Consider the following 26,952-nt stretch of genomic DNA (forward strand, 5'->3'; position numbering starts at 1 on the left):
CAAATGGGTAAAGTTAGTAAAAATGTATATAAAACTTGGTGACTTCTGGATTATACACATAAAAATTGGCACAAAGGTAAAGCGAATTTATGAAATTTATACCCTTAGGGAGTAGAATAGAGAATGAAAGTTTGCTGTACGAAAATGCAATACTATAACATTATAAACCAGACAGTATAAAATTTTATACAAGGGTTTATTTAGTGACATCATAACGAAATATATCTTCCTCAATTATCCTTCAAAGAATAAAAAATAACCTATAAAGAGAGTATTAGTGCTCTTAATAAATAAAAAAAAAGATGAAAATCTCTATAAAGAAGTAAAAAATCATTTAAATCAATGCATGAACGATTCGAGGTGTAACGCGAACGTAGTCGCGAGAAAAAGCTAGTAATTTATTAAATTATTTTATTTAACTCATTAATTTCCCTTGAAAAGGAATTTTTGTAATTCGCCACTATATTAGTTAAAAACTCATATCAAATTTAAGTTTTGCGATTTTGATTTATAATTTTTACAAAATCTGAACACATTTTAAAAGAAAAAAGTTTTTGATAATATTTGTGTAGATTGACTACAAGTTGTATAACATAAATTGCTACGACCTAGTGGTCTGTAGCATCGCCTTGTGGTGCAAACGTGGGCCTGTTAATCTGTGACGTGACGCACAACAGCCAAGAAAAACAGAAGCGTGGCTAGGAATTTAGTAATTTAAAAAAAGTCTTTTAGATACAGTAGTAGGTATTAAAAAGTTTTGTGTTTAAATGGGCTTTGCTTTTAACAGTTAAAAAATTATATCATAAAGTGTAACTTTCCGTAAGAATTCTTTATCTGTCATTGATCATGATCTGTCATCATGTTAACCTGATGTTTTGTATGTTATTTTTTTTTCGAGGTTTTTTTGCTTGCTTGTTTTACGGATAGGTGCGATCGCATAATTATTTTTGATAATGTTTTATTTAATGTTAACACTACTACTTTTTCAGTGAATCTTTAAATTTGTTTTTTTTGTTAAGTTCGTTATTTAAACATATATATGTAATACACTCATATTAACACTAATCATATACGTTTTTATTCATCATTTTCAATGCCCCCCCCGGTTGCATCTTTGTAAAGGACGTGATTTTTTTATTGTAGATTGTAAGTAAGGGGGAAGACCTTATATATCTATTTTGTTTCTTGAGTTATAACTCATCCTACAGTCTCGGGGTTTTGACAAAAGCCAGTATCTAGGACGGTTTTACAGAAGTTAGTTCTCCATCTCCGATATCAGTCTTACTGAAGTTTATGACACGAAGGATTGTCGTATCGGTAGACTCAGTGATGAGGTGTTCTGGTGTTACTCCATTTTCCCCACAAAATCTGCATTCGCTGTTGATCGAAAAAAAACGGCATCCAGTTGGCTTGGAAATGACAACCATTGACATTTCCCATATAATTTTACATATATAATGACAGCGATCTTCATTTCATAGCCATCACTGACGCCGTTTTTCGATCATACGGTACTTGATGTCCATTGAGGAGACAGTGTCCTGTTAAAAAAACCGTGAAAATTCAAAGATTGTTATTACTTAATCAAAGAAAATGTTGATTTTTTTACTATTCTCAGTAGTCCTGTGAAATATCTCTTTGAGTGTCTTAGACCGTTGGAGGACGAGGATTCCAGGTTATAAACGGAGTCTTCCAGATTCTTGAGTTCCGTTTTAAGTTGGTTTCCACTTGGGAAGCAGAACGGTTCTGGTGTCACTGTTTAAATTTACTTAGTAATCGAAATAGTAGATAATTCCTTTATAATTATGTTGCCGTGCAATTGCCAAGTCAAAATTATTATAGAAATATGAATAAGGATATACAAGGGAATATAGAATAAGATATCTAATATTGACACGGTTACGTCAACACCCGGTGAATATGTCCAAATCAGTATTGTCCAAATCAAGGTTACAAAATTTAATGTTTAAAACCATGTCCATAATGAGTTTTCTTATTATATTTATCAGATATATTATATAATAAATTATCTATTTCTAGTTCATATTTAACTCTTTACTGATGAAACTACCTCTTTTGTTTCAGGTTCTATGCAGAAACAATGAACCTAATACAAAGCTAATAGTGAAAAGTGTATAATAAAAGGTAAGATTTAGTTAATCAAAAATAGTAGATAAAATAGTACTTTAATCGCTTAAGGGTGGATTAAATGATACTTTAACAGCGAGTATAGGTTGAAAACTTTATTTCTTCTCGCACGTTTTTTAATTGCTTCCATTTTTTGAAAATGTTTATGTTCCTTTTCATAAGTTATTCGGGATTTAATTGGAAGTAGTTTGGATATGGCGTTTGTCGCCTCAGTCTGAATATCTGTTGGTAATTTACTTATTTCGTTTTGAGCCATTTCTGGCTCCAATTCAATCAGCAATCGACACGAAAGAGAATTAAAAAATATTGACTCAAAACTGACAACTAATGAGAAAGCTTTATTTATTTGTCAAATTACATAGAAACCAACGCTAACCCAGCACAATATGTTTTCTACTCGTAATAAATTCCTTGAAATAATAATTTCTGAATATTTTTTAAAACGTAACTCCCTATGGAAAAAAATATTGTTTTATACACGACGATAAAATTGCATTATCGTCTCCCGAAATTAATTCTAACCTAAACAATCTCTTCGATCGACGATCAAATACCACATTGACAAAAAACTCTTTTAAATATGGGTATATTTTTATGCAGCAAAGAGCTTTTAATGCGGCAATCCAATAATTGAATAATTATATTTAATTATTAAAACAAAACACAAAATTTATATTTTTAAAATGTATAGCTGTAGGTACTGCATAATTTGTTAGTTTTTATTGTTATTTTTAAAACATCGTATCTATGTTTAAATGCTGAAAACTTAAAACATTAAGATAAAGTAAGTGAACCATACTTAGTAAACAAGTCTATTTTAAATTTTCTACTCGACATTTTATCTTTTAGCCAAGCGTAACTGTTTTTTAACGTTCAAGGTAAGTCATATTTGCCTTGAAACTTGAATACGTACTGTTCACTGATTGTGATAGATATCTACCTATTATAATTTTACGCATATAGGTACAAGGCAATATACAATGTTTACTTAAAAGTGTTTTCTAGCAAATTTATTTTGATTTTACTTTCTTCTGTTAATAGTGTTGATTCTTCTTTTGACGTTTTTCGTTTCAATTATTATTAAGGAATTACTTGGTGCACTACACATTATATCGACTTTTTTCTGCATTTAACAGACTCATATTTGCATTAATCAAAACAATATGCTACTACACCAACCTTGAAATCAGAGTTTACTACTTGTTATCAAGTTTTTAAATACTCTAATTTTAGAAAATTGGCATTATTTTTATACAGTTATGGTTCTAGATTCTAGATACATTTTATATCTAGACATTGACTGGTATGTAGATACACCCACCGCGCACCGGCACGAAAAACGGGCACCTTAACTAAATTTTCATGTATTTCAAACTTATATATGTATGTTGTGTTCTAGTGCACCGATTTTGATGATTTTTTAAGCAATTTGTAACTAAATTATTTTACTTTTTAGTATCTATCTCTTTCTAAATTAAAAATGAAAGTTTCCATCTGTCAATTACACGAAGGAAACAAAATGTTGATATTTTGGTGGAAGTTTGGAACACCCTGTGGAGTACGTTAACAAAGCAAGGAATGTAGACATTATTTTATCACCTAGGAGTATATTTCCTCGATAGTTTACTTTTTGATTCATCTCAATAGATTTTTTTTGGAGATATTCGCTTTTGAAGACAAAACTATAATTTTTTCGTATTTTTTACATTAAAACCATTGCTCTGCTTTGGGTCCTAGTCAACAGACCTATAAAATAGTGTTCATGATTTATGTATTGTAACTGTGTTTAAAAAATCATAATATTTTTGTCTATGGTGCAGTTATTCTAGCAGATATGATTTTATGTTCAAAAGTTGATCTCTACCATGATCAATTAAAACAGCAATAGCTGATATTTCAGAATTTAAAACGATTTCTCGACGATTTCTAATAGCATAAACGTCAATAAACAATAATAATATGACTTTTCAATGACAGTGACATTACAAAAACAGTAATCACTATTTTATAAGTAATAGATGACCATGGTAGTCATCTACGACACGGTAGCTGGTTCCTCGGAGGTGGAGTTTTTAGTGGGTAACAATCTAAGTAGTGTTGAGAAAATTCGAATTAAATAATACGACTAATTCGATAGTAAATTAAAACTAACTAATTCGAATTATCTTTTTCGATATATCGAGATAAAAATTAGTAGTATTTTATATTATATCTGTGGTAACCGAATTACAAATGAACATAAAACATAACCTCTTATGGACAAATACGAATATTAGTAATTAGTATAGTACTACTAGTAGTATTCTTTCGTTCTGAACGAACTGAAAATTTTCGGGAAAGGGAATCGGAATCCAGAAATCATTGTTATTTCCTATACCACGTAGGAATAAATCAGTTTAAGTGAAAATTTTCATTTCGTTCAGAACGAAAGAATACTACTATTATTTGGTTCATTTCCATCTCACCCAAATTTCACCGAACACTAAAATTAATTTTCTTCTTTTATCTAAATAATTATTGATTGCAACTGATAAAATAAAAAGAAATACGAACCGCACGTAAACAAGGACATACTTATATCGTTTTTGAAGAAGCTTTTATTTTAGATATGAGCTTTTCAATAGGAATTGAAACAATCATAAACTCGGCACTTTTAAATTTAAAACTTTAAATTATGGTTTAATTTATTAAACGGCTTCGGCACAGTTAATAGAATACATTAAATAAAGAATTTTTTTTTTTATTTTTTATTCAGTGATAGAATATAGGTATGGCAATGGTTCAGATTTGTTTAAAATAGCCCCTAGACGAGCACTAGCTGGGACGAATTTATTTTTAGGTTAAATTTATAATACTACTAAATAATTCGAATTATTAATTCGATTGTAAAATATGAATTATTACTAATTATTCGATGGTGAATATAATTCGATTATTCCCATCACTAAATCCAAGTCCCACACTTTCTAGGGTCGATCTGAGCGTCACTCTCGAGATGGTGATGGGTTGGTGATCACATGGGAATGATCACTATTTGTCTATAATAGATATTTACGATACAAGTGAGTTAATAGCATCATTAAGATATGCGTGTGAAAGTTGCACGAGTGCGTAGTACGAGTTGTGTAACCACACAAGTATCTTAATGGAGTTTGGTTTGTTTATTGTACAAATTTGGAGTGTATTGTACAATACACTCGCGTATATTGTACAATATTTTATTTACGTCTAACTCTTGTATCTAACTATAAAAACACACAATGAGTTTTAAAAATTATTGTACTTAACTGAGTTCTTAACTATATACCTATCCTAAAAACAATTACCTTAATACCTTTGTTCAAATAACACCATGCATGGCAATGTCAATATGACAGTAAATAATACTGATGTCACTAGTTTATAAAATGAGCGATTTGGAAAGTATTCCCTCTGACATTGAAGAAGAGGCATTCAGAGCCATTTCTGGATTGCTTCCAGCAAGATTGAAACAGAAGTATGAATATACATACTCTAAGTATGAAAAATGGTGCACCGAAAAAAAAAGTACACAACTATGGAAATGAAAAGGTACTCATAACATATTTTCCAATTTAGTGCAAAATAAAGGTTTGCAAAATATTTTTTGTCTTTGGTAGTCATCTAAACAAAGAGTGCGGTAATGAAAATTCGTGAGTTAAGAAGCTTTTAACTCACTCAAAATGCGTGAGTTAAGAGCTTCTTAACTCATTGACGTAGATTTTTAAACCACTCCCTCACCAAAAAAAAATATTTTATATGTGTATTGATGAGGACCCAAAATCAATGCTAAAACTCCTGTAGACTGTTACTGTTTTATTTAAAAACGAATATCTCAAATAAAAATAAAGTTATTGAAATGAATCAAAAACCAAACTATCGATAAAAAATGTACCTAGAAGATAAAATAATTTTTAAATTTCTCGTTTTGCTAACATATTCCACGGGGTGTTTCAAACTTTCACCAAAATATCAATATTTTGTTTTCCCTCGTATAATTGACAGAAGGAAACTTTTAATTTCATTTTAGAAAGAGATACTAAAAAGTTAAATAATTTAGCTCTAAATTGCTTAAAATCGTCAAAATCGGTCCACTAGAACATAATATATAAATCTTTAAAATATATCAAAATTTTAATGTGCCCGTTTTTCGTGCCGGTGCGCTGAGTGTAAATATATGTCTATATCTGGAATCTTTATAGATCTTTAAAACGTAATCTTTCACTAAGATTTTCTTTTCAAACTGTATTCGTATAAATATAAATTATGTATAGAGTGAGCGAAGCTTAAAATTTGCTTATTATTAAGTTACACACTTTGAAATTATTTTTAGATTCGGCCTCTAGATTACTGCCCAAACAATAATTATATATATTTTTAGCACATTTTGTCATGTTTATGTATTTTGTAATATCACTGTGATTAAAAAGTTATATTAGTTTTATTAGTGGGCAGTTACTTTAGTGGAGTTTTAAATCTAGTTGTATCGGCTTTCAATCACAGATATAACACAAGAAATAAAAATTGTAGCTAAAAGAACCTGCAGAAATCCAGTAAAAGAAAATTGGATAATCCAAGCATCACCACACATTGCAAAGTGGTTTCTGAAAAAAGGGAAAATTAATTTTGACTTGACTACTGTGTATATACAAGAGCATTTCAACCTCGTATGTGCTTTAGCTGTTGTGGCTTTGGCCACGTGGCAAAATATTGCAGTCAAAAGGAATGTTGCCATAAATGTGGGGGTTGTCATTCATTTAAAAACTGTAATGTAGTCGAATACAAGTGTGGAAATTGTGACAAATTTAATTTGAGTGACTTCAATCATTCAGCACGAGACAAGAGCTGCCCTGTATACCAACGAAGGCTAACAAGATTTAAAGAGAGTATTAATTACCAAGATTTTTTAGAACGCAAAACTCAAATATAGAAAAGTACACAACGAACACAAACGAGACTACGATTTCCCAATCTCTTGAAACAGAGAAATCTTACGAAATCTTTGAAGAAGCAGAATTTGACGTGAAATGTAAATTAAGGGTGATGAATTTGAACATAGCTTGTATGCAGGGAAAAAAAAGTGCGCTAAATATAACACTCAATCAAGAGGACCCAGATATTGTGTCACTCGTAGAACACTGGTGTAAGGATAGTGAACTTGACTTTGTATGTCCAGAGAGGTATAAAATTGTATCTGCTTTCTGTCGGCAAAATAATCGCGGTGGTGTTTGTTTAATTGTTAAATCAAATATTCAAGCTCATAAAATAGTGTACACAAAATCTATTGAAAAAGAATTTGAGGCATGTGCTTTGGTACTAAAAAATGAAATATTGAAATTCAATTTGTATGTACTGTCTGTCTACAGAACCCCTGACAGTCCTGTGGCTGAATTTTTAAAAAAATTAAATGACCTTTTAGGATCCATTTATAATAGTAATGATCAGTATATAATGTGTGGTGATGTAAACATCAATTTATTTGGGGAGTCAGGTAATAAAAAGATTTATTAAATTTATTATTAGAATATGATATATCATCCCATATTAATGAAGCTACTAGAGTACAGGGCTCGAGCTCAACTTGTTTTTTGTTGACAATATATTTTCTAATGTGCTGGACTGTGAAGTGTTAGCTGTATCGTCAGTTTTTTATTCAGATCATAGATATCAGTTATGTAAATTTAATTTTAAATATCAAACATTAAGGACAGATTCATATATTTATTGTAGAAAATTAAATAAGACAAATATGAATATTTTTTATAATGTTATTGAAAATGAGCAATGGGCAGATACATATATCGCTGAAACTTTTCAGGGTGGGTTTGCTGCATTTTATAATACTTTGCTCTTTCATTATAATTGTACTTTTCCAATAATGAGAAATAACATAAAAAGAAAGAGAAAGAACTGGTTATCCCCTAAATTAAGGAGTTACATAGCATGTTATGTGAAATGAAAGAACTTGAAAAAAACTTAAACAATGAATTCTATACATTGAAATATAAACAATTATTACAAATTTATAAAAATAAAGTACAATACGCTAAATCCCAAAATAATAATTTGAGGATACAAAATGCAGCAAATTTACCTAAGGAGTGCTGGAAAATTATAAATGAATCTAGATGTAAGAATGGTTTTACTAGGCATCCCTTAATATTAATTAATGATGATCATGGTAATTTAATTACCAATGATAATATTCATACATGTAACAGTTTTAACACTCATTTTTTGGAAGTCGTAAAAAATTGTCCTGATCCAAATTTTAAAGATATATTTTTTGAATTTGTGGGCCCATCTAGTTTGTTTATTAAGGACATAGACGTACAAGAAACAAGAGAAATCTTAATAAAAACGACAAAAAAATGTTCAGCAGGGATCGACGAAATTCATGGGAAAGCTCTCAGATATGTCACCGACATAATATGTTGGCCTCTTTCGTATTTGATAAATGAATCATTTAAATGTGGGGAATTTCCACAACTCATAAAAGAATCTAAATGTATACCACTTTATAAAGGCAAGGGTGATAATAGAGATAGAAACAATTATCGTTCGATTTGTATTCAGAGTCAAATATCAAAAGTTTTTGAAGAAGCATATTCTAGAAGACTTGTAAATTTTTTAAATAAATATAAGATATTAAATGAAAACCAACATGGCTTCAGGCAGAATAGATCGACACAAACTGCAATTTATGATTGTCTGGAATATATTTACAAATCACTGAATAATCGTGAACATACTGTTGGTTTGTTTTACGACCTAAGCCGAGCTTTCGATAGTATTGATCATAAGCTTTTGCTAGAGAAGTTATATTCTGTGGGAGTACGGGGTATACCATTGAACTGGGCTGCCTCATATTTATCAAATAGAACACAGACCGTTACAGTTAATGGCGCTAAATCTAGTAGAGCAAATATTAACAAGGGCGTTCCTCAAGGCTCTATATTGGGACCTTTGTTTTTTATTATATTTACAAATGATGTACATAAGTGTTTTAATGGTACAGGATATTCTCTTTTATATGCGGATGACACAAATACACTAGTAAGTGATATAGATTTATATAAAATGATTGATAAATGTAATAAGATTTCTAATAATTTTAATAAATATTGCACTAATAACGGCCTTATATTAAATTCTCAAAAGACAGCTCTTATACGATTTCTTCCAAAAAATGTTAGTGTGGACTACAGCCTATATGTAGCAGTTGAAGGACAGTCAATAAGAAATGATAACGTAGTGAAATTTCTGGGTCTTAATTTGGACCAAAAACTAACATGGTCTATTCAATAGATATTTTATGTACAAAACTTAGCAGTGTTTGCTTCTTAATTAGAACGCTACGTACAAATGTTAGTATGGATATACTGAGACTTGTTTACTTTGGCCTAGTACAGTCGATCCTACAGTATGGTCTGATATCCTGGGGATCCTCCTCTCACTTTCAAAAAACTTTCAACATGCAAAAAAAGGTTTTAAGGTATATGCTTAATGTATCACCTGACACAACTTGCAGACCACTATTTAGAATGCATAACATAATGTCACTTCCCAACATGTACATTTATCAATTAATTTTGAATATATATACTAACAGCAATAAGTTTCAATTAAACAGTGATTATCATTCTCATGAGACTAGATTTGCCAGTGATCTACATCTACCATACTCAAGGCTGACTGTGAGTCAGAATGCACCGTCATACTTAGGCATAAAATGTTTTAATAAGATTTCTTAAATTGTGCCCAATTTGGATCAGGATAATTACAAAAACAAACTGCGGAGTTTCTTATTGAATAATGTATTCTATTCGGTAAAGGAATTTTTAGATTTTTAGGTGTAATTTAAGTACTTTTTCTCTTTTTTTTCTACTTTTTCTCTGACTAGTCTTATGAGTTGCAGAAGTATATATTTATATTTATATCTGTTTGTATACTCCAACGATGAATAAAGATTTATTTATTTATTTATTTATTTATTTATTTATATTTATATTTATTGCTGTTTTAATTGAACATGGTAGAGATCAACTTTTGAACTTAAATACCCTCTCTACTAGAGAGCAACAGCCAACAAACAACAACTTCAATGACAGTGACTTCAGCCAACAATAATATAATTTAAATGACAGTGACGTTACAAAAACACTAAAGATTATATTTTCTTATAGACCGAGAGCTGGCTACATAAAAAACCTTATCATCGTTACATGGCTATTTTTTTATGTGAAGTTTCCTTTTGTGTAGCCATTGTGAAATAGTCATGTCTGCCAGCGCGATCCCGGGGCTTAAAGCGGGGGCGGCCAATCGAAAGGGTGAAATTTTGACACTAAAAATATTATAAGGTACACGAGTTATAATCGCCAAATAGCTTTTATTTATTATTAGAAAACGTGTAAAATTGTTGAGACATTTTTCTCGTGTCTGAAATGCCGGCAGACAACGCGAAATAGGCATAGAATTTTGACAAAAGAAAGTCATCGCATACATGCATGTCGGTTGGTGGAATGTCATGTTTATTGTTAATTAATTTAAAAAGCCGTCTGCAAAAGGTCAGACAAAAAAAATCGTTATTGAAATAATAAAAAAATATATTTATAATATAATCGTATATTATATGATTTATCTATACTTAAATGGATGAGGCGGCCAGCGTTCCCTGAATAAAGCGCTAGAGTAATATCGCGCTTTTGATAACTCTCTGCAGCTGATTGAGCCACGATCTTTTTGTATGCCCTTTTGCATACGGCTTTTAAAATAAATAGATATGACATTTCACCAATCGGCATGCAAATATGCCATAATTTGTTTCATTCTTCAAATATCATTTTTTTATAATTTTTAAAATTTAATGCCTCTTTCGCGTTGTCTGTCGGCATTTTAGCGACTAGAAAAATGTCTGCCAACAATTTTCCACGTTTCTTAATAATAAATAAAAGCTATTTTCACAATTATAACTCATGTATCTTATAATATTTTTAGTGTCAAAATTTCACCCTTTCGATTGGCCGCCCCCGCTTTAAGCCCCTGGATCGCGCTGGCAGACATGACTATTTCATAATGGCTTCACAAAAGGATACTTCAAACAAAAAATTAGCTCTGTAACGATGATAAGGTTTTTTATGTTGCCAGCTCTTAGACTATTAGCTTTGTTTGTGTGTCAAAAAGCAAAGGCATGCTTTTACTACTAAAATTACTGTAAGAGAAGAAATATGCTTTGATATAAAATTATTTAATTCAGCTAACCTGTTTTCTAAAAAAAACTTATATATAAACATTTATTTTAGTCAAATAAACCAAGTGTTTTTGTGTACGGACGTTACTGGTTCGAGTAGGACAACTGGAAACGAACTTCATTAATACCTGGAAATACCAAAATTATACCTAAAGTAGTTTCCGACATATGGCGGGACATTCAATTTTTTTAGTTTTAAACATCCTGTAGAACAGAAAGGAAGTAATCCCCGTGTTTACATAAAAAAAATCTTAGAAACCATGAGGACCCGCACTCTGAAATATTTTAGATAACTTACAAAACACCCTGTACATGCCAATATTAATAACCCCCTGTTCTATTGAAAGTTATTTTAATAAATCACATACTGTAAAGTTCGTACATGACAGTATCTAACTTTAAGGTAGTTTTAATTGCTTTGTGTTTAATTATAAGGTACCTACATACACGCTCATCCCGTAGTTTTCTTATTTCAGTGTATGTTTACCGCAATATATTACACAGTAAAACAGTAATGCAATTATTCCTCGGTTGTAAATTATAGTATTGGGTACATACTACTAAGTTAGGCGTTGTCCATTGGACCCTGTAAAAAATGTCGCAATGTCCAAGGTGAGCAACTGTTTAGTGGTTGTTTCTACACAAAATCCGGCTTGTAGATTTCAGACAGCGATAATGTAATTGTTTTAGTTTTCATACTGTTTTAGATTTAAATTGAAATGCGGTTAGATATTTAAAATAAATGCATTTCTAATTATGATGGAGTCATTGAAACAGAATCTGCAAATGTAGCAAAAAAAACTTAACTTAAATAATTGTAATCTATGTATTGTAGAAAAAGATCTGCCGGACCAATAGTGCATCCGGCATCTGTAGCTCCTAGAATAAAAAATTTGAGAATTTTGTTAAAGTGCAGACCAAAAGTATGTACGAGGATGTATTTCAGGAAAATATTTAACCTTCTATAGAGTGGCTCAAAAAAGTGTGAGTTGTTCGGGATATATTTTTTTAATGGAACACCCTGTATATTATTGCATTTTTGGCTTCCTTTCAGATCACTTTACATAATCCTAAGATATAAGTAGGTATATTTCGATAATTTCAGAGATATTAATAAATATGTAAAAAATATATTATTTTTCAACGTTTCTTAAAAATATTATTACAAAAACATGAATTTAATTTTTTATTAGATGGAGAGTTAAAAAATGAATCTTTTTATATTTAAAGTATATCAAAATTTTTCATGATTTTGCAGATACACACAGTACTATTTCATATATGGCTCGTTCAACGGAGAGAAAAAATACGAGAGAAAAATTATTGGGTGGTTTTGATAAAAAATCACTGTAGAAAATACCATATGAAATATAAAACCGCGAATATCTCCGGAACCGTAAAATTTTTTTTAAAATACTCCAAATACAAAAAAATGTTCCTTTTTTTTAGTTCTCCGTCTATTGAAAAAATAATATACATGGTGTTCGATTTAAAAAAAACAAAGAAAAACTATTTTATATTTTAGAAAGTTTGGCGTAGAATTTTAAACATGCTGTATAATTTACGATTACCATTTTTATAGCAAAGAAGTACAGACCATCTAAAGTAAATACCTAATATAGTTTTGATTTCAAGGACAGTCCTTGTATTTTTAATATTTTTTTTAGAAAGGCTGAAAATATATATTTTTTATTTATTTATTAATATCTCTGAAACTATTGAAATATATTTACTCATATCTTACGATTATGTAAAGTGATCTGAAAGGAAGCCAAAAATTCAATGATATACAGGGTGTTCCATTTGAAAAAATCATTCCGATCCACTCACACTTTTTTGAGCCACCTTGTAGAAATTAAAATATTTTTCTGAAATACACCCTAGTACATAATTTAGGTTTGCACTTGTGTATTACAAATCAAAAATTAAATTAAACTTACTTTTTATGATTGTTGATTAAAAAAAACACTTGTCGTATCTCTCCTTTAGTTAGATGTCTTTGAACAAAATACAGAAAAGAGATCTACCAGCCCCAAAAATATTTGCTCTTATTAAAAACTCACCGTGTATAAAAAAACTTTTTAAATAAAACTAATGAATTTTCAGTAATGTAGTAATAAAACAAAATACCAAAACTATGAATATTTTATTTACACACAATAAAATTAAATAATTCTTTTCCAGTTATAATTTTTAGCGTTTTACTGTTTCAAAAGTTTAAATAAAAAAAAATATTTCTTTAAAATTGGCCTTTATTTGGCATCATCAAAATTCCGTGAAACTCTCAAATTCACAGAAACGGTCTAACCAGGTTGGTCAAAACAAACACAATTAACTGAAACTGCACCTTTAAAACTCTTTATTTCCCTTCTGGAATTCAAGGAGATGTATAGTAAACATGTAATAAAAAGAATGTTGTTTACTGTGAAAATTTGCCAGTCTTAAATTTCTTAGCTTAATTAAACATTTTATGATACACACATTTATTTAAGTACTCTTTCTCACATATCCTATTAGTTTAATTATTATAAGACTTCCAAAGAAGGTACACTATTAGGTGAGTTTGAAAAGTTGTGCATTGTGGAAAGTTTAGAAATGTAGAGAACAGTTTTATGCCATCGTCTCATGTCATGTGTCTTGTACAGAAATCGAATATTTCCGTAAGACATAATAATTTAGCGTCACAAAAATAGGCTTCAAGAGAGATAAATAACATTTATCTAGTTTTTATTTGTATTAAGATTTTCTCCTTTTAACCTTGTTTATAATACTAACTTTAACATCAGTTTTTTTTGTTTCTTAGAATCATTGGTTTATTTTGCAATAATTTTGCAGCTAACTTTTAATATCTACCAATTGAATTAAGTGACTACAAACAACAGTGTGATCTGAGAATCAACGAAACTAAACCAAAATTAATTTAATAATTATTATTTCTTTTAAATTTAAGAGAAAATTAATATAAATTTGAGGTACATATTTATAATTTTTCATTAGCTGATAGGGGTAATATTTAATTTTAGTGAAACAAAATTGGTCTGAACAATACTTCACCGAACAATACTTTTTATAAGAATGTAGACAGATTGGTTTCTTTTTTGATTAGGAATTAAAAGATTACCGATAAAGAAAGTATTAACAAATTTAAATTAGATTTTAAAAACATCCCTTTCAGAGTAATACTGCTTTTGTAGTCAACTGTTATTGAATTATATAATAATAGGAGCTCCCGTATATAGCGTTTAACGCCTTAGGAGTAGCAAGGTACAGCTTGCCATGCTAGAGCCATTCGGTATACAAGGAAGGTAATGTGGCTAGCACTACGCTTCAATCGCCGATTATTACCTCAGGATTGTGAATCCCAAGTACGCATTTAAGGCTGAGTCGACCTAGGTACCCAAAATATTTTTATTTTAATAAAAATAGTCGGCTGATGAAATGCCGGGTGTAGGATTCGAACTCACAACAACTTGAGATTGGTAGACGAGCCTGTACCTCTACGCCACCGGGCACCTATTCCATTGAATTATTACTTTGTTAATCTCTCGATTGTTTTATATGTTATGCTGTTAAAATATTTTATCACGTTCAAAAATTTTTTGTTTAATGTAGAAGTTGCACATTTTTATTTAGATTTAATATATATTTAATGTACAGAAATGTATTGCGCATACCAATGCTCGAGCATATAAGTGCGCTAACCAGTTTGTGTATCTATGAAATTTCGATTAATCATATTGTATTTTGTAATTATTGTTATTTATAATTGAATAAATTACTAATATCAGTTTTGTAATTTTATTTTATATCGGGATTCTCATCTTTTAATTGTTTATGTCATCATTGTCAGCTTATTCAACCATTTCCAATTATGGTCTAGCCTCCCTCACATATTTTTAGATACCCTCCTCTCTTTGTAGTTGGGTCCATCATTGTTGTCTATTGTTGGCTATGCGAGCCCAAGTTATCCCTGCTAATTTTCTAATAACATGGTACCCATCTCAGATTCGGTCTTCTTCTAGGTCTCTTAATTCCTCGTAGGTACTGTAATTTTTGTGGTCCATCTGTTGTCCATTCTCCTTGCCAGGTGTCCTACATATTGCCACTTGAGGGATTTTATTCGGTGGATGACATCTATTACCTGGGTCTTTTGGCGTATCCACTCTATTCTTTTACGGTCTTTCTTGCATAATTCCATCCATAACTTCACCCAGCATAATTCTTTGAGCGTTGTGCGACCTCCAGTTTCCTTAAGACATTATAAGGAAACTGGTTTTAAGTGTCCAGGTTTCGAATGCATAGGTCATGACTCAAATGTTTTCTTCTTTAGACGAAGTGATTAGATTTGCATTAGATTTGAATTAGATTTGAATATGATTGAGTTTCCTCCATAAATACTCCAGGCCAACTTAATTCGTCTGTTGATTTCTGGTAGTAGGTAGAGATCCCGAGCTGTACTTTAGTTGCGTTTAAAGATTACGATGCATCAATTTTAGTATTAGTAAAATGATAAAATGTAAAGAAATGTTAAATGTATTAATCTCCTGATTTCGCTAATGCTAAAATCTATGCATCGAAACTCTAAACGGAAATATCTTGAAAACCGTTCAATGTTCCGAACTAAAGAAGAGCACCTGTTTTATGTAAAAAAGGTCTAGTTTTTTATATCATTTGAAACACAGTTGAAATTACTGCATCCATGAGAATAAAAGAAGTACCACCAGTAGTAGTCTCTTTTTTTTTCACAAGGGGCCGTCCTCTGTCGGAAACACTGCGACCTGTGAGGTCTATTGTGTTTGTCCTCATTCTATATCTGCTCCCATTCTCCTATCCCTGTGCCCTGCACTAACTTATGTAGGTCCTTGATAGGGTGGGAGCATAGTTCCTCCGGTTCTAGCCTAGCTTCCCCAAAAGTTAGTACTCTCTACCCTAATGGAACGTACTCTTTCAGTGCTATTACGGAATATTACACTTTCGCCATTCGCTTTGGCATTAAAATGTGTGTAAGAGTACCAAATTTCAAGAAAAACGGTTTACCGGTGTTTTTAAAAATAAGGAAAATATATTATTTTTATTTGACCTTTCGAGGGCTGTAATTTCTCTGGGAAGCATTATGTTCATATGAAGTTTCATGTCACCCACCGAAGTTAGATACACTATTTTTTTGACACTCTGTATGTGTTATACAGGGTGTTCCAGAAATAAGTGCAAGTATTTTAACTGGTAGTATAGTTCAACCCCAGGAACACGCCTATGAGGTTTTTTTCACGAAAAAAAATTTTGAGAATTCGAAATTCTTTGAAAAAAATTTTCGAATTTTTTTTAGTTTTTAGTTAAAAAACAGAATTTCTTGATAGTATGGCAACATATAGGTATTAAATTAAATTGACAAGAAAGAAAATCCAGAAAAGATCCAGTGGTTCCCAAAATTTTAGCAAAAAATCAATTTTTTTGGAAATTTTCAAAGTAAAATAACCCCGTTATTTTGGACTTATTTGAAAAACGATAAAGAGAAAATATGTTTCTTTTATCCAGATCTATCACCCCTTAAAATACTTGCACTTATTTCCGGGACACCCTGTATAATATTTCTTAAAGTGGTGGTATGGAATTTATTCTCGATATTTCGAATATTTTGTTGTTTTTTACTCTAGCTATGTTATGATCTATGCAATCTATGCACATCATTTATCACTATTAGGTTATGTGTCTTCAAATTTTTAAGAAAAATTGAGAGAGACCTCTTGCCACTCGATCAAAAATGACTATCGATTTATTGTATTATACTCCTCGAATAAAATATTAATTTAGAAATATATACAGGGTGGTCCGAACTGTATTCCGGAAACTTCGGCAGTATATTCTGCAGATAAAAATAAGTAAAAAAGATCATATTATAACTATATGTCCTTAGTTTCGAAGTTAGAGAGTGTAAAAGTTTCATTTTTATTTCGATTTTTTTCAAAATAATTTATGAATTAACGTCAATATTTAGATGAAAATTGGTGTTTGGGAGTTTTTTGATATGAGAAAATTGATTTTGTATGTCAAAATGACTCCTATTTGTAGGGGGCGCCACCTACATGTATTTAAACTGTTCTGAAGAGTAATAACTTTTCGTCCGTACCTGTATAAAACTACTGGATGAAAAAATATGCATTTCCGTGATTTTTTACTTAGAAAATGTCTCTTGGTAAAAATCGCTACGAGCAACCGGTCTCAAGATATTTAGAATGGACATAGTCAATACATCATTGACAAAAAATAAACATGTTGAGTACAGTACGTCTGCCCGTTCTGTGGCTACGGGGTATCCGTGAGTAGGGAAACGATATTCTCTCGATGTTTTTCGTAAAAAATTAGACGACGCGTCCCATCAATAAAAATTCAACAAATTTGCAAGTAGCCAATAAAATGAGTGGGCGGAGCGATTTGCGGTGACGCACTCGTCAAATCGACGTATAAAATATATTGTTGTTTATTTAAATGTTTTTTGTCCGCATTCCTTTCATAGACACAGATCCAGCAGATGTACTGTAGATAGTTATTTGACTGAAATGATAAATTTGGGAACGTTTTATATTTTTAAATTAATCATAAATTTTTCTTCGAAAAAATTATGATAAAACAGTTACTGTTGGACTTTTGACATAAAAAAATTTCAAATTTTTTGATTTCAATATAATAACTATTTAGTCAACATGTTCAATTTATGTCAATGATGACAGGTATTGATAATTTTGGTTCCATATATCTCGAGAATCATTACTCGTAACGATTTTTACCAAGAGACCTTATTTTTTACGTAAAACCGAGCGTAAAAAACGTCGTAAATGTATATTTTTTACTCAGTAGTATTATACAAGTACGAACGAAAAGTTATTGCTCTTCAAACCAGTTAAAAAAAATAAACCTAACTAAAAATATGTAGGCGGCGTTGGTAGTTATCTACATTTTGTTGTAGTATATGTTAAATCGTATTATATAGTTTTCATTGTAATAAATAATTTAGTAACAAAAATTTAAAAAATATATGTCTACAAAAATAAATGCATCTTTCAGGAACTTGAAAACGAACTTTTAAAACAATGAACTAACATACATTACATTCGTATGTCATATTTCAGTTCATGCTTATGTAATTTATAATGTAAAATATATTTATTAAGTCGTAATTTTAAACGTATTTTATTACCTGGTTGGCATATTTGCAACCATATGGTATATGCAGCGAGAACAAATAGCAGTGCATTATGCAACTGCATTAATATCATGCTAAAATGAATATACAAAGCGACAATAAGACTTTCACGTAAATAACTATTACTGATTTATCACACTGTAATTTAGAACGTACTGCAATATTTCTTATTATTTGATAAACAGGCATCTACATTCTTAAAACCAATTTACAAGAAGTAATTTAATAAATTATCGAGTTTGTGTTAAGGAAAAAATATTTTTATATCAGATTGACAGTCATGCGGTACCAATTACTGGTCCGGTCTCGGTACGGCGAAATCGAAAGTTGAACAGCGCAAATTTGGTGACCTCAATTCAAGTTTGTGGAAGGTGAACCGTACACTCTCGATTTCACTTTCGGCCGATTGTATTTTCAGATATAAGGAGCTTACGCATTATTAACCTGAAGGTAATGTCTCGAAAAAACGGAGTTGGTTATTTTTTAAATTGGATATATGATTTGTTATTATCGGAAATATTCCATAATTTTACTGAACAATAAAGAAGAAATTATACAGAGTGCTACAAATTCGAGGTACGAGCATTGGTATCTCGGTAACCGTAATAGATACCAACATGGTTAAATTGGAGCAAAGTTGAGCTTTAGGATGTTCACTAAGATGCTGTCAAAAAGTTTTACACATTTCAAGGATTGCTGAATTTTTTGGAAAACACGTAGTTTTTTGAAAATCAATTTTATTTTTTCCTGTCGTTACTTTTTAGAAAATCAAAAAACTAATTGCACATTCTCATAGCCACTTTACTAGGGCTATCTGACAGTATTTTTAGATTTTTAAATTAGCTGATAATTTGAGAGATACAGAGGCCGACTTCATTTCTTTAAATACGGCATTTTTTATTTCAGTTTTTGAAAGAAATCGGTCTCTTGAGTACAATGATATGCCACACTATATACTTTTTTTTGTTTGGATATTTGAAAAAAAATCATTTAGACTAATTTCAAGTCCGGCTCTTTTTTTTAAATATTTAATCTATTTATCGTTACAATATTGATAAGCCTTCAAACTTAACAATGATGTGCGGTAGAACATTGAAAACGGAAAATCAAATGCAATAAAAAATAATATAAAATATATAAATAATATAAATATAATATTATAATATAAACAATCAAATAATTTCCCAGGAAGATGGATTGGAAATGGTAGAGCAGTATAATGGCCAGCGAGGATCCTGGACCTGTCGTCAAGGGGCGGCGGGTGGCATTATTTGACGTCATTTTTTGCAAAAGTGAAATCAACATTTTTCAACTTTTACAATAAGAGTATAAAATGCATTCGGAAGTATAAGAAGAAGATATATTCAAAGAGCTATAAATAGAATTGAACGAATAATAAATTGGCGCAATAGGGAGGGCGGTAACCCTTTCCAACATGTAGAGCATTAGAAACTTGTTTATAGAAGTTTATTTATTTATAAAACGACGATTAATATTAAGCATATTATTAGTTCGTGCACTGAGATTTCAAATTCACAATAAAAAAAGTTAAAAATAATATCTTTAATTGCTGCCCTGGATATTATTTATTTGAATGTTTTTTATCAAATTGGTTCGATTTTCCTTATTCAATGTTAACTAGCGCTGATCAATATTGTTGCGATGAATATAATCAGATTAAATAATTAAAAAAAGGAGAGTCGGACTTGAAATTATTTTAAATAATAAATAATTTTGTTGTTGTTCTTCTTTATGTACCGTCTCCATATCGGAGGTTGGCTATCATCATTGCTATTTTGACCTTGGAAGCTGCGGCCCTAAATAGGTCAGATGACGTGACATTAAACCATTTTCGCAAGTTTCTGAGCCAGGATATTCTTCTCCTTCCAACAGATCTTTTTCCTACAATTTTTCCCTGGATTATGACAGATGGACAGAATCGAATCAATTTGATCGGGCTAAGGAGGGGGGTAATTACACTCATTACCTCTCCCAGAACCCCTAATTGAGCTGGACCCTTCACTAGTGAGCATGGGTTAGTATGACCCAAGCTAAATTTCGAACACTCTCAATTATTATAAAGCTGACGATTCTCCTGACTTCCCGATTTTAGTAACTGTTAGTTAGTTACTTGTTCAGTAGTTAAATACCGGCACGCACGGGTCAATCTAACCCATGCTTAGTAGGAATGTAAAAAAAATCTGTTTGTCTATATGATCAAAACGAGTGTAGATGAGAGTAGTGATATCTATCATGTAGAACTAGATAATATAAAAGAGATTAACTACCTCAGTTGTGCTGACGATATATTATTAATTTTAGACAGTTTGGCTGAAGCGAGAGAAATCTCTACAAATTCCAAAACTCCACGCATAACGTAGGTTAAAGTTCAAAATTTAAATGGTGTCTATTCTGCTTTCCAATCATTAAATCCAAATTGAAAATACTAGCATAGAAGTAACTGAAAAGTATGTAAACCTGGGTCATGAGATACAAATTCACAGAGATAACGAAACCTGTGAATTGGCGACAAGGTTAACTTTGGGACAGGTAGCTTTTTGGACATGTATTCAAGGCTGATAACCCAATAACTCTAAAATGAAAGTTATTTAATGGTCAAAGCCTTCCAGCCCTTATCTCTAAAGCGGAAATATTTTCACCAAAATATCTGCGGAAAAGTTGGAAAAATACATATAACGAGCTATACTAAAAATTTTGGCGACTGGTGAGCGAGGAGAACGAATCAGAGTTTTTGTTGTTTTTGGATATCATTAACTAAATTATTATTCATATTTGTTTGATTGAGTATTTTCACAATTACTGTATATTAGAATAAATAGTAATGAACTTATTAGTCAACAAATACCGTACAAAAAATAATTCTTAATAATAATGAAACCAAACTGATTTTACCACAGAGACGAGTTTTGTTGTTAACCTATATTTCTTTCAACATTCTCAACCGAACGGAAACTAAAGAAAGTTCACTTAATTTTTTAAACATAAATGAATTTTTAATATCCACACTGTTATTAATCAGTGTTTTAATGGTTATGAAAATTTACGTTAAATATATAAATCACTCTTTTGGCTGATACCTTTTGAAGTGTACCTGATAAATGCAACGAAAACTCAAACACTGTGTTCAATAAATGTTTAGCCAATTGATGGTTTTTCTTGAATGACTAAAATATTTAAGAAGAAGAAAAAACATTAGCTACTTTTTTGGGTATGTTTCTGGTAGGATTTTCATTGCCTGCAAAGGAATTTTAAGTCAAAATACTATTAATTTTTGTAGAGATTAAATTGTTAAGCTTTTTAGAAATCATAACTTGATAAATTCATAAATATTCATGCACATGTCAATGTCTGTAAAAATGCAGAAGTATACTAGAGAGTTCGAAAGTCGGAAAATATTAAAGCAGAATACCATTGAGTAAACCATCAACCTTTAATAGCAATAATACTTTACATATTCGAAAAAAGAATGATTGAAAATAGTCGGTTTTTGTTGTCTTATGTAACATTCTTCTTAGAAAGTTCTTTATTCAATTACCAAATCTTTCTTTTATAACGCGTTCGTCTAGGCTTTAAAATAATGAAATTAATTTATCATTTTGACGTTTAGAACAGCGGGGAAAAACACTAATATTTCGAATAATCAATCAACATATTATTGCGAGAAGTGTCCGCAATATATTTGCTGCAATCTAACCTTGTCAAGTTGGAACGACGCGCCTAAATTAATACATCGGCCAATGAAGGTGAAGAATAGTGATGGGTAGTAAAATCTATCATCAATATATCGATAAATATGAATAATTTGTCCCGTATCGCTAAAAGATAAATTTTAACTTTAATATATGTAAAAATCATTAGTTCTTATTCCATGGCTCTTAAGATATTGGGATTATTTCACGAAAAGAGTGTCATCGCTTGTTTTTGAGTATCCGTGTTTCATCTGCCTTGCTTGTTCTCGAACACATGCCGGCAGTTAGCCTAGATCGCCTTTTTTAAACGAAATTTTAATTATTCTCAAAACTCAAATTGAACATAAGATAAATAAGCGAATATCTAGATAGAATCGCACGATTTTCGTGCAGACTGTGATCTATGAAACTTCATTACAAAGTTACCAATATGAAATAAGTTTTAATAAGTTAATGATTATTTCCATCGAAATATAAAAGCAAATATCAAATAATAACACAAGTTACTAAATACATTATAAAAGCTACTACAAAAACTTTATGTAGGGTACTAACATTTAGATTTATTTTTTCTAAAGTTAGTGTTTCTCTAAATACGTAATATTAAGCGCCCAAAGAAAAGGTTGTCTGTTGTGTAGGTTAAGATTTCCCAGGTCCAATAATAACGAGTGTTTTATTTGATAATTTTTTCAACATTATTATTATCGCTATCATTATCTTGCAATATCTATTCCAATTCTTAAGCCTAGTTGACATATTTTCAAAGTGGACTTGGATCAAATACACTTGAACGCTATTTGCATCATACCAACTGATTTACAATCGGTTGATATGGTCCAAGTGTTGTCTAAGTGAGACGCGCACAACGTTCAAGTTTATTTGATCCAAGTACAGGGTGGGCCAAACTGGACACGTTTAAAGGGAAACACCCTTTTCTATAGGAGATTAATTTAGTATTCGACGAAAACAAAATCAATGTCTGGGGCTCAATTCTCATCAACAACATGATGGTATAAACCGCACATCAATATCTGTTATCGATTCGGAGTTACGCGATGTAAAGTTGTGCATTTTTATCAAATCACTGTAATTTTTTGCAACGGAAAATTTTGTATTTTTATGAAAACACTTCCAAAGCACCTTTTAGGCAGAATTTAGTGGTTTAAGTATAATTATTTTAAAATTAATAATTTAAGAGCTATCAACAGAAAAATTGATTTTTATTTTCGACACTCTGTATATTTTTAATTCAGTGAAAAGGACTTAAAATTACCTTTCAAAAAATATAGCACTCTTGATATTTTGTTCGAGTCCCCTTGAAAATGCAGAATTTTTAAAAGATTGTCACTTTTAACTATAGTTCAAAGTGGCATATATTGATTTACATTTAACAATTTAAGATAAGCTAGTTTGAACTAGTTGATTTGTAACCAAGTTTTTTTAAATTATAAATTCTATTTATTACAGAACAGAATGCTGTAGAGGGGCATACACAATCTCAAGTTTATTTTTTTATTGTGGTTAAAAAACATAAAATATCTGCATAAAATGTGGAGAATGATAGTGTAATTGCCAAATCTGTTTTTATTAATGCCGAGATTTGCGGTTTTCTGACTCCGAACGTAAAAAGCAGAATCTCACCATTTTAGCCTTGTCAGCTCCATTGAAACCAAAGGTATAAGAAGTAAAGTCACCTTGTCTTTTTTGTATAGAATATTTTGCTATACCTATTCTCAAAGAAAGCCTGTGGTAATATATAAAAATTGAAATAAAACCATTAAAAATAAAATTCAATTTGATTCTGGTTTTAAGCGGATGCCAGAACACGTTTTTTTATGTCTAAGATAATCTTAAACCTTTTATTTTGGTTAATTTTTAAGTATTTTTATTTTTATCAAAATAGTAAAACCCTTTTATACGTTCATTTTTAAAAATGAGAGTAATATGATCTTTAAGATCATTAAATGTTGAACTGGAAAGAAGATATTAAAGATATAAATTCTTTAAACTGGATTCAGTTCGTGCTGAAATCGGTCTATTTGTCTCATACTATAACTTTATTAAAAATGTGATCTTTCGATATCGATAAATACCTTTATTCGATGCGGTTCAACGCCTATAAAGTATCTTCACAATAAATAAAGGTCAAAAGTCTAGTTTTAGTATTTCTATTGCATTTGTTGCAGCTGAGTTGCTTTTGTCGGTTCTCTCGTACTTTCTAATCCTCACGTTGTGTACCTACGAATTTACGGTTATGTTATTAAAGACTCAATTAGGACGGAGATTGCCGAAAGACATTTGAGTCACCGATATTTTTTCGATAAAGTATAATTACATTTTCCAACTTATATAATTATTCACATCCCTCGTAATTTTATGAATTATCAGTTAATTAAATTGCAAAAATATGCATAAACTCCATATCTTCAGCAGGGTGTATAAGAAGAATGCATATGTTCATACAATACAATCTTGATATGCTGGCAAAAATAAGCAATGTAATTCTTTTAGATTTTGACAAAGGCTAATGCATAATTTACTGAAATATACTAAAGAGGCTATACTGGACGAAGTATGGCGATCGGATCGCAACATAACGATCTACAAAATGTGGGTCAGCTGCGTTTTGCGGGGATACACTTTCGGGTGGGCATGATCCTCATAGATTGTGTATCTCAAGAATCGGCGATTGGTTGGTGGAAATCGCCACTAAGCTTAAAAATTAGCAAGGGCAGGAACTGGTTGCAGTGAAGGGAGAAAACATCCCTAAAGGGTGATCATCACGGTCTTTCTGCCGAGGAGCAAGGGGAAACACACCACCTACCTGCTGAGCCTTATCCCGGGTCATAACTTCAATGTAAGAACATCGAGTTGGCGAGTTATCACTTCGAGGGAGGAGGGTCATGGTCAGGTCCTCACAATAGGAATTGACCTCAAATCCACATAACAAACATGGGTTGTCAAATACGTTGTCGTGCAAATTTGATAGTATTAATTCCAACAGTAAGACACTCCTCGGGTCTTAATATCACTACCGCTTCAATGTCTTACAATAAAACACTATAAACTGTAAAACAGTAGTGTAATATATTTAGTAGGGAGTTATTATTAGTTTCAAATAGGCCAGTTACTCTTTTCAAGTAGCAATGTAAATCTGTGCAAAAAAGTAATACTGTTTACCCTATACTACCTTATACTACTTTACCATCTTAGTAAAATTAAAAGCATAGGTAAAAACACAGTTAGTGAATTTTCAAGTTAATGTTTTTTTAATTTAACTATATACAGGGTCCGGCAATAGTGCCTCGGGCATCTGTAGTTCCTAGAATAAAAAACTTGAGAATTTTGTTTAAGTGCAAACCTAAAGTATGTATCAGGATGTATTTCAGGAAAATATTTTAACTTTTATAGGGTGGCTCAAAAAAGTGTGTGTGGACCTGGCTGATTTTTTTTAAATGAAACATCCTGTATATTATTGCATTTTTGGCTTCCTTTCAGATCACTTTACATGACCCTATGATATGAATAAATATATTTCGATAGTTTCAGAGATATTAAAAAATAAATAAAAAATAAATATTTTTCAGCCCTTCTTAAAAAAATTATTAAAAATACAAGAACTGTTCTGAAAGCAAAACTATATTGGGTATTTACTTTAGATGGTCTATTCTTACATTGCTATAAATATGGCAATCGTAAATCATACAGGATGTTCAATATTCTACGCCAAACTTTCTAAAATATAAAATAATTTTTCTTCGTTTTTTTAACACCCTGTATATTATTTTTTCAATAGAATTAAAAAATGAACGTTTTTTGTATTTAGAGTATTTCAAAATTTTTAACAGTTTCGCAGATATGCGGGATTATATTTCATACGGCATTTTCCACAGTAAATTTTTATCAAAGCCACCCAACAATTTTTCTCTCGTATTTTACCATTGAAAGCGCCATATGAAATGATACTGTGTGTATCTGCGAAACCGTTAAAAATTTTGAAATACTCTACATACAAAAAATGTTCATTTTTTAACTCTTCATCTAATAAAAAATAATATACAGGGTGTGCCATTTAAAATAACAAAGAAAAATTATTTTATATTTAAGAAAGTTTGGCGTAGAATATTGAACATCCTGTATGATTTACGATTGCCATATTTATAGCAAAGTAAGAATAGACCATCTAAAGTAAATACCCAATATAGTTTTGCTTTCAGAACAGTTCTTGTATTTTTAATAATTTTTTTAAGAAGGGCTGAAAAATATATATTTTTTATTTATTTTTTAATATCTCTGAAACTATCGAAATATATTCATTCATATCATAGGGTCATGTAAAGTTATCTGAAAGAAAGCCAAAAATGCAATAATATACAGGGTGTTTAATTTAAAAAAAAAATCATCCAGGTCCACTCACACTTTTTTGAGCCACTCTATAGAAGTTAAAATATTTTCCTGAAATACATCCGGGTACATACTTTAGGTTTGCACTTAAACAAATTCTCAAGTTTTTTTATTCTAGGAGCTATAGATGCCCGACGCACTATTGCCGGACCCTGTATAGTTTGCTGTTCTGATTTTGCTTATTATAAAATCCCCGTTTTAGAAATGTTGAGACTCAGGAG

At 30.7% G+C, this 26,952-nt stretch overlaps 1 protein-coding gene across 2 annotated transcripts in view; it reads left to right on the forward strand.

Moving 5' to 3' along the window:
- Window positions 1–2,074: 2,074 nt before the first annotated feature.
- The window catches only part of LOC115878769, a 127,724-nt gene continuing 102,846 nt past the window's right edge, over window positions 2,075–26,952 (forward strand). For both annotated transcript variants that reach the window (XM_030895360.1, XM_030895361.1), the window contains exon 1: window positions 2,075–2,145. The gene's annotated coding sequence lies outside the window, so the exon portion shown is untranslated. The remainder of the gene's footprint in view (window positions 2,146–26,952) is intronic.

This window comes from Sitophilus oryzae, unplaced genomic scaffold (assembly GCF_002938485.1).
Source record: "Sitophilus oryzae breed Bouriz unplaced genomic scaffold, Soryzae_2.0 scaffold_1522_pilon_pilon, whole genome shotgun sequence".
In the NCBI taxonomy this organism is placed as follows: domain Eukaryota; kingdom Metazoa; phylum Arthropoda; class Insecta; order Coleoptera; family Curculionidae; genus Sitophilus; species Sitophilus oryzae.